The sequence below is a fragment of the Dipteris shenzhenensis genome, chromosome 33 (genome assembly GCF_047967505.1).
Source record: "Dipteris shenzhenensis isolate YYH24624 ecotype China chromosome 33, Dip_SZ_1.0, whole genome shotgun sequence".
Classification (NCBI taxonomy): Eukaryota; Viridiplantae; Streptophyta; class Polypodiopsida; order Gleicheniales; family Dipteridaceae; genus Dipteris; species Dipteris shenzhenensis.
In genome coordinates, this window is record NC_141628.1 from 42103933 (window position 1) to 42111790 (window position 7858).

General features: G+C 42.9%; 1 pseudogene; it reads left to right on the plus strand.

The window, feature by feature from the left end:
- The first annotated feature begins 2829 nt into the window (after positions 1 to 2829).
- On the plus strand, positions 2830 to 5039 carry LOC147880121 (F-box/kelch-repeat protein At3g27150 pseudogene; annotated as a pseudogene).
- The last annotated feature ends 2819 nt before the right edge of the window (positions 5040 to 7858 follow it).

Here is a 7858-nt window from a genome sequence, read left to right on the forward strand (position 1 = left end):
ACTTGGGAACTAAAGCTATGCATTAAAATCAATTATATACAAACAAGAATTTCCCTTTGTCATAGTCTAGATTCCTCCAATAACAAGACATCCTTTTCTTGATGATAGCTTAAAATGAACGTATAAAAACTTATACAACGAATATCTTCAAAGTTCTAGTGTAAATATCTATTTCATTCAATGTAATTGTATGGTCAACCCTTTTAGTAGCTAAGTAGCGCTCAAGTGGGGTTCACAAGCTATATTCTAAATAGGAACACCTATCCTCCCTTTGTACAAGGAATTACCAAACAATAGAGTACCTTGCTAGAAACACCCACAACAGGTATTGAATTGGAGGATGTTGTTTTTCTAGATATAAAGGGTAAACGTGTTTAGTACATAAAACCTTGGAGTACCAAAGCAACGCTTTTGTAATCATTGTAAAACAAAGTAGGCGTGTGGCTTAAAATATATGATGCCACGTTAGAAGCTAGTAAAAGGCGTGCATAAAAAGAAAATACATGTCTATATTTAAGCCATTTGAAGTTGAAATCCATGCACTATGGGAGGTTGGTACAAAAAAGAGAGGACTCTACCATATCTTTAAGAACTATGCAAGCCTTTACTTATGAGCTCATTGAGAAAATACATATATTACTGATTAGCCGAGGTGACATAATGGATATTTTTTTGCCTTTTCATTGTAAAATCAATAAAGTTGTGAGCATGGTATGATTATGATCATTTGCAATTAAGATTTGCTTTCTCACCTCCCAAGTGCCATCTTCTTATTTTTTGAATCTACTAATATTGTTTGTTGATCTTGTAAAGTGCACTCAAATCGGAGAATATGATAACCTTTTCTTTGAATGGCTATTGAAAATTTGATAACATTATATCTTGCTCACTTGTATCTAGAATCTTGTAGCTTTACGTAACATATATCATATGGTTGATGGTACTTAGATCTTGTAACTACAAGAAACACACATTTCTTATTATCATTAAGCATACTTCTAGGCAAAGCAAGTATCCATACACAGTTCTATACAAAGCTAAAATTGTAGTATTTATCGCTTGTAAATCAACTTGCAAGGCTTTTAATGCTTTGCTTGTAAATCAACTTGTAAGGCTTTTAATGCTATGCTACATAGTATGGAGACTCTGCTAGAGTTATAGGGCTTGACATTGAGGCTTTCAAGGATTAGTTGTGTTGTATATTACAATTTGGATGGGCTGAAAGGGAGTATGGAGGGGAGACTATTCACATGGGAGCATGGTAAGTTTTTAATACTTCTTTCCTACCTTAGTGGTACACAATAAATGTGAGAGGTTCAAGGTAATGGTCCTTGAGGAAACTTGCTTAAGGTGGGGAAGTAGGTTCTCGTTTTGAAAAGCCACGATCGAGGAAACTTGCTTACGATGGAATATGGGGTCTCCCTTGAAGAGTGGTCTATTTCTTTTCCCCCCCCTCCCCACACACCCACCCACTCTGCCTGGGACCTATGCTCTCTAAGTAAGATTCGAACGAGCGGGTAGGCAGACGCCCTACTTCGTGACTTGCCACTGTTGCTTTTTTCCACCCACTACGTTATGTTAGTAAACTTTATATAACGACTTTAATTACATTAAAGTTACCCTTAGGTCTTAACGAGAACTTTTAGACCTTTTTACACAAATGGCATACCTTCACACTCTGGGCTTATGGTTGCTTCTTTTTAAGGGCTTCAAATTAGTACTCATATTGTATAGTTTCATATTGTATAGTTTCGATTTAGTCTTCATCCTAAAAAGTACTTAAAGAGTGCCCACAACACCCACTAAAAAAGTAGCAATGGCAAGTGCCTACAACCCTTATTTTCTGTTTTGAGATTGTATCCCTCCCTATTGTGTGTGGGTGTGTGTGAGTTGGAGCTTGGCTGTTGATCCTGTGCCCCTGGTCCTGAATGCGGGTGCTTTAACAAAAGAAAACAAAAGGCGTGTAACACCTCTGGCTTGAATCTGAATTCCACACAGCAAGGTGCGATGGCTGTGCGGGCACCTGGGTGGTGGAACGAGTCACATAAATCTTGATCGATCTGTTTGCACTCCAGAAACTCTCAAGGCCATCGCCACCGGGTTTACGACAACTCCCTAACTCCCTCACCCAGATGCGTGCAACGGGAAACAGGTTACCTATGACTGTCTTAAAAGGCAAGTTTTTTAAAAAACAAAACCTGTACTTCTCCTAATACGCGGTGCACGCATGCAACAGCGTTAAGGATAGATAATCGGGGATTAACGTCTGATTCACAGGTTAATCGACCTAAAAGAGCCGGTGTACCGGAAACTTTTTACCGGCTAACGTCACCATAAGCTAGTTGGCCTGAAAACGACGGGTTGTCGGAGGCTGCCGGCGGACAGCGGTGGGGCCCGGCAGGCGGCGGGTGACCGGCAACATCAGGTGGACGAAACGTCACTCGAGGTTGACTCTGACCAAAGCATTCGTTACGACGTGATTAGCAATCCCGTAATCTCCGCTTACGTGATTGGCCAGCTACGTGGAGGGTCCCATCCAGGCCAAGCTGGCTTGGTGACGTGGATGCGTGCCGCATAAATGGGAGTTAAGTCCGGTTTACTGCGCCGCGGACATTATTTTACGTCATTAAATTGCGAGCTTAATGATGGCTCTGGCCAGGCCACGTGGCCGCAGGTGCCGAGGTGGCAGGGGAAGGACAGCGTGGCAGGGAGGCGGCACGTGGAGGTGGAAACGAGGGTGGAATGGGGGGAGGTACCGGCAGTAGCCGGTGAGCGGGTCGTCTTCTTCACCAACTGAAGCACTAGTGTTTTTTGGGGGTTACTGTGCAGGGGAGCTTGAGCGCCATAGCCATAGCTACAGAGCTCAGAGCTCAGACCCCTGCCTTGTGTACTGCGCCATTAGCCTTATAGCCTTTGGCATAGCTCTCTGACCCTGCCCCCCTAGCCCTGTTCTTCTGTAACGCCATCGCCAGATCTCGCTCACAGCTCGCCATTACTCCGCGGCCAGAGCTGTCTCCCTCTCTCCCCGTCCTCCGCCTCTAAATTGAAAGCTTCTCGCCTCGCTTCTGCAGATTGTAGTACGTAGTATGGCCTCCTCGTCTTCTTCTCCTTCCCCTGAGATCTGTTAGGAGTGTTGTAGAGGAGAGAGAGAGAGAGAATTGCTCCTTGTTTCTGTGTTTTCTTGCTCCCTCTCTGAGTTCCTGCTTTATCCTCTTCTTGCATTTGCTTCTGCCGGCGATCTTCCCATGGCGAAAAGACGCGATTGCTCTCCTTCTAATGTCTGTGTACGCGATGGGGATGCGCCCATCTCAGCCTGCTGCAGGCGGACCAGCTTGCGACCGCGTAAGAGCGACCTCGCAGCCGGCGTGCAAGGCAACAGAAAGCAAAGTAAGCGAGCAAACGGGAGGAAGCCATGCGCGTCCCGGGCAGCGTCACGAGGTAAGAGAAGAGCCCCCAATGGAGTCAATAACTCGGTCTCGAATGGGCAATCGAGGAAGAAGAGATCTCGACGTCAAATTAATCCTGTTGTGTCTGAGGAGGAGTTGATCGATGCTCCTGAGGAGGCGCTTCCGGAACCCGTCCAGCAAGCCCAAAGGCAAGTTGTGGGTCGACCAACGGAGGATTATCAGTACGTTCCGGGTCTGGACGACGATTTGGCACTTCTGTGTCTCGCCCGCCTTCCGCGAGCGGACCACGAGCGCTTCCGAATGGTGAATCGGAAGTTCCATATGCTGGCGAGAAGCGGCTACTTGTACAAAGTTCGTAGAAGAAATGGCATTGCAGAGCAATGGGTGTACATGGTAGCGACGGGGCAATTCGACTGGCAAGCTTTTGATCCGAAATCCAAGCGATGGAGAAGGCTCCCACCCTTCGAGGCCGATTCGTGCTACCATTCTGGGGACAAGGAATCTTTCAGCGTGGGAACTCAACTGCTGGTTGTAGGGCATTCTGTGGAAGGACTAGTGCTATGGCGATACGATCTGGTAAGCAATCGATGGGGCAAGGGCAAGATGATGCTCACCCCTCGATGTTTGTATGGATGGGCAAGCTGTGGGAGTTATGCTTATGTAGCTGGCGGTGTTACTCCCTCTGGTGAGATTTTGCAGTCCGCAGAGAGGTACGATCCTGATCGTGAAGAGTGGGAGATACTTCCGGATTTGCACCAGCCCAGAAAGCTTTGCTCTGGGTGTTACATGGATGGCAAGTTCTACTTGCTGGGAGGGAAGGGTATAGACGAAGAATTGACCTCTGCTGAGGTCTATGATCCTGTCTTCAAGACCTGGAAGCTTGTTCCCAACATGCTTCCTCGCGAGGGCTCCCGGTCCTTCCCAGGAGCCCCTCCTCTGATTGCTGTTGTCAAGAATGAGCTCTACACCCTGGAGGCCGAATCAAATATGCTCAAGGTCTATATCAAGGCCTCCAATTCTTGGAAGGCGTTGGGAGAAGCTCCTGTGAGAGCAGATTTGGTGAGCGGCTGGGGCATAGCTTTCAAAGCCCTGGGTGAGCAGCTTCTTGTGGTGGGTGGAGCTAGAACTCCCGAGTATGAAGATGGAATGTATGTTTGTAAGCCAGATCCAGAAGGTGGTCCTGTGCGATGGGATTTTTTGTCGAGGCTATGTCCTTTTGGTCCCTTCGTCCTCAACTGTGCCATTGTGTCTGCTTAGCCATTGAACAAGAACTTACCTCTTTCTTGTGTCTTGAATGAAGCTATTCAGAAATGATTAGGGGTGTCAAAATCTTGAATGAGGCGTATCAGAAATGAGTAGGGTTGTCCAAATCTTGATGTAAGAGGAAAAGTTTCTTGGTTCAAGAGAATTCTGATACTCATCCAGGCCTTTGAGATGATTATGCAGTGAACCTGTCGGCCCTCCTGTGCAACTTGCTACTTTTGTCTTACTGTATCATTTCCAGAAAACGATCGGCTATGTAGCACACTTTTTTGCACGACCCGTTGCTCGTTTAAAGGCGAGAATGGAACGTGAATGTATTGCTGCTGAATCTTAAATCTTCTTCAAGCTCATTGACCTGGTTTTCGTTTACTCGGTTTGCTCTTATTTACAGTTTTGATGGAGTGAAATATTAGTTGGGACTAAAAGCTATTTGGTGAAGACAGGATCTAAGAAGTGAGATTACATTGTAATGATTCACCAAAGGGCGCTAATGCACTTGACTAGCAAAGTGCAAGTGAACCGTGCCGTCATGCACTTGACTAGCAAAAGTGCAAGTGAACCATGCCGTCATTCCTTGACGTTTGTAATGGATGCTAGATGTAAGCGCAACCCATCGGGCTTAAAATATGTTCCAAGTGATGTCGAGTAGAGAGCTAAGATCAAGTCCTGTCATTTCCAGTCCTTTTTTAATGCAGAGAATCAGACATCTTGTAATCCTTTTATCAAATGGTCTGCTTCTTGTCCTTACCATGTTGCATTAGATCTTGTTGTGAAAAGATAGCGGTTTTTTACCCCCAGAACACAATCCTGTCACGGCAAATGTGTTTTACTAGGTACATGGTGTTCTTCCAATGCAAGCTTTTTTCGATGGATTCTTGAGAAAAATGGAGGTGGCTTCCTTTGAATCTGTTATTGGCTTGTGGATTTAGCTGTTACGACTGTGACTCTCCTCTATACTTTCAACTGTTATGACTTTGGAAACTGCATAGAGCAGTTTGCATAGATGCTCGGGTTTTGGATTTTTAGAGGATAAGTTTGGCCATGTTCCGGGTTATATGTTGTACTTCGAACATTAGTTGCAGTTCTAGAACTGGTGAGCATGAATAGTAGTTCTATAATCGGTTTATCGATAGAATTGCAGTTATGAAATTTGTCTCTATTGGCCTGAAAGAAGATGATAATGATTCAAAGACCAGCGTCCGAAGGGAAAGATCTTTTATGAAAGATTTTAAGTATGTTAGATTTAATCTTACATATGAGTTAAGGAAGGAAGGGAAAGATATTTGTTAAAATCTTACATTTGAGTTAAGGCTTGCCTGAAACACAGAATGTAAGTTAGACTTCAATCGAAGGAAGTCTTCGAAGTATAAACTAAGACCAGAGGTGGAATCATCACGTATGAGTAGTACCTTGCCTGAAACATAGAAGGTAAATTTAAGTCGGCCTACTTCTAAATTAAATAAAATGAGACAGAACTGAAGGTAAGCAGCTTCTTTCTTACTTTGATTTAAGATATTTTAAGATGTTTTCGTTCAATTATACAGCTGGAAGATGTAAAATTTATAGTCATACGGAACAAGGTGAATGCTCATAATCATTCGTAAGGCCTGCCTTAGATCTGGAGCATGAAAGAGGATGAGTTGAGAGAGAGAGAGAAGTTTATAATCATACATAACAAGTTGATGCTCATAAGTATTCATAAGGCCTGCCTTAGATTTGGAGCATGAAAAAGAGGATGAAGAGTTGAGAGAGAGAGAGAGAGAGAGAGAGAGAGAGAGTAAAGGAGGATTTTGAGGGGAAAGAGAGAGATTGAGGATTATGTGGAAGTTAAAACTCTAGTTGCATGTGGAATATGTCCAAATATGGGAGAGATTTTTGGAAAATAAAAATCTTAATTTCAATTCTTAAGGCCTGCCTTAGATTTGGAGCATGAAAAAGAGGATGAAGAGTTGAGAGAGAGAGAGAGAGAGAGAGAGAGAGAGAGTAAAGGAGGATTTTTAGGCGAATGTGGAATATGTAAAAGTATGGGAGAGATTTTTGGAAAATAAAAATCTTAATTTCAATTCTTAAGATGAGTTTCATTGCTAAGGCTACCTTTTTGGCAAGGCAGGCCAAAAAACGAGAGCCTACTTTTGATCTGATGAATGGACTTAACTAAGATGAAAGGACTTTTCTTGTTATCCGCAATGGTAATCCTTGAATTCTACAGCTGAAGTACAAAAATGTAAGGTTTATAATCATACATAATGGAAGGTTTATAATCATACATAAGAAAACCAAAGCCTACTTTTGATAAGTGTGATGCCTTTGGTACATTGCGCATTTGAAATGTATGTATAAATGGACATAATGGAAGGTTTATAATCATACATAGCCTACTTTTGATAAGTGTGATGCCTTTGGTACATTGCGCATTTGAAATGTATGTATAAATGGACACTGAGTTCTATGTATGTACAAATGAATGTAAGCGTTTACATGGTGAACTTGTGCTTGCTACAAAGGTCAATACCCATCCCAAGTCTTCCATGCTAACAAGGCTCTAAGAGACTCTTATTTATAATGCTAACAAGGCTCTAACAGACTTGTATTTATTGTATTAATTCCCTTCAGCATCTAGAATTTTACTCTTTGTTGGAATATGTTGTTCCTTGCCTTGCTAAGTGACAATGTGGCTTTGTTGTTAATAATATGCTCAAATGTCCCCTAGTTAAAAATTGAAGATAACAAATGTTTGATTGGTTATTAAATGCTATATTTTAGGGTTTTAAACCCTTGGTGAGCTTTCTTAAATTTAAAACTATAGCGTGAATACAATGAATATAACAAGGGAGTACAAGTACTCGTGAGCACTGCCTTCAAGTTGGTTCTGTCAAAGGAAAACAATTGTCAAGATGGATAAATGATTAATTTTGCAACACGTGATGGAAGCCGTGTATAGGAAAGTTTGAATGATTTGCAAAGAGAGAGAGAGAGAGAGACAGAGAGAGAGAGGGGGGGGGGAGGGGATGGGATGGGACAGGAGAGAGAGAGAGAGAGAGAACCAAAATAGAAGGGACAACATAGCAACAAAATGTGTGGGATACTTTTTTGGCATGCCTCGGGGGGGCAGGGGTATCCTTAGCGATGGTGCACAAATAGGAAAGCTTAAATTCGTGAATATAAAATTCTTTTAAAAAAAATATCTC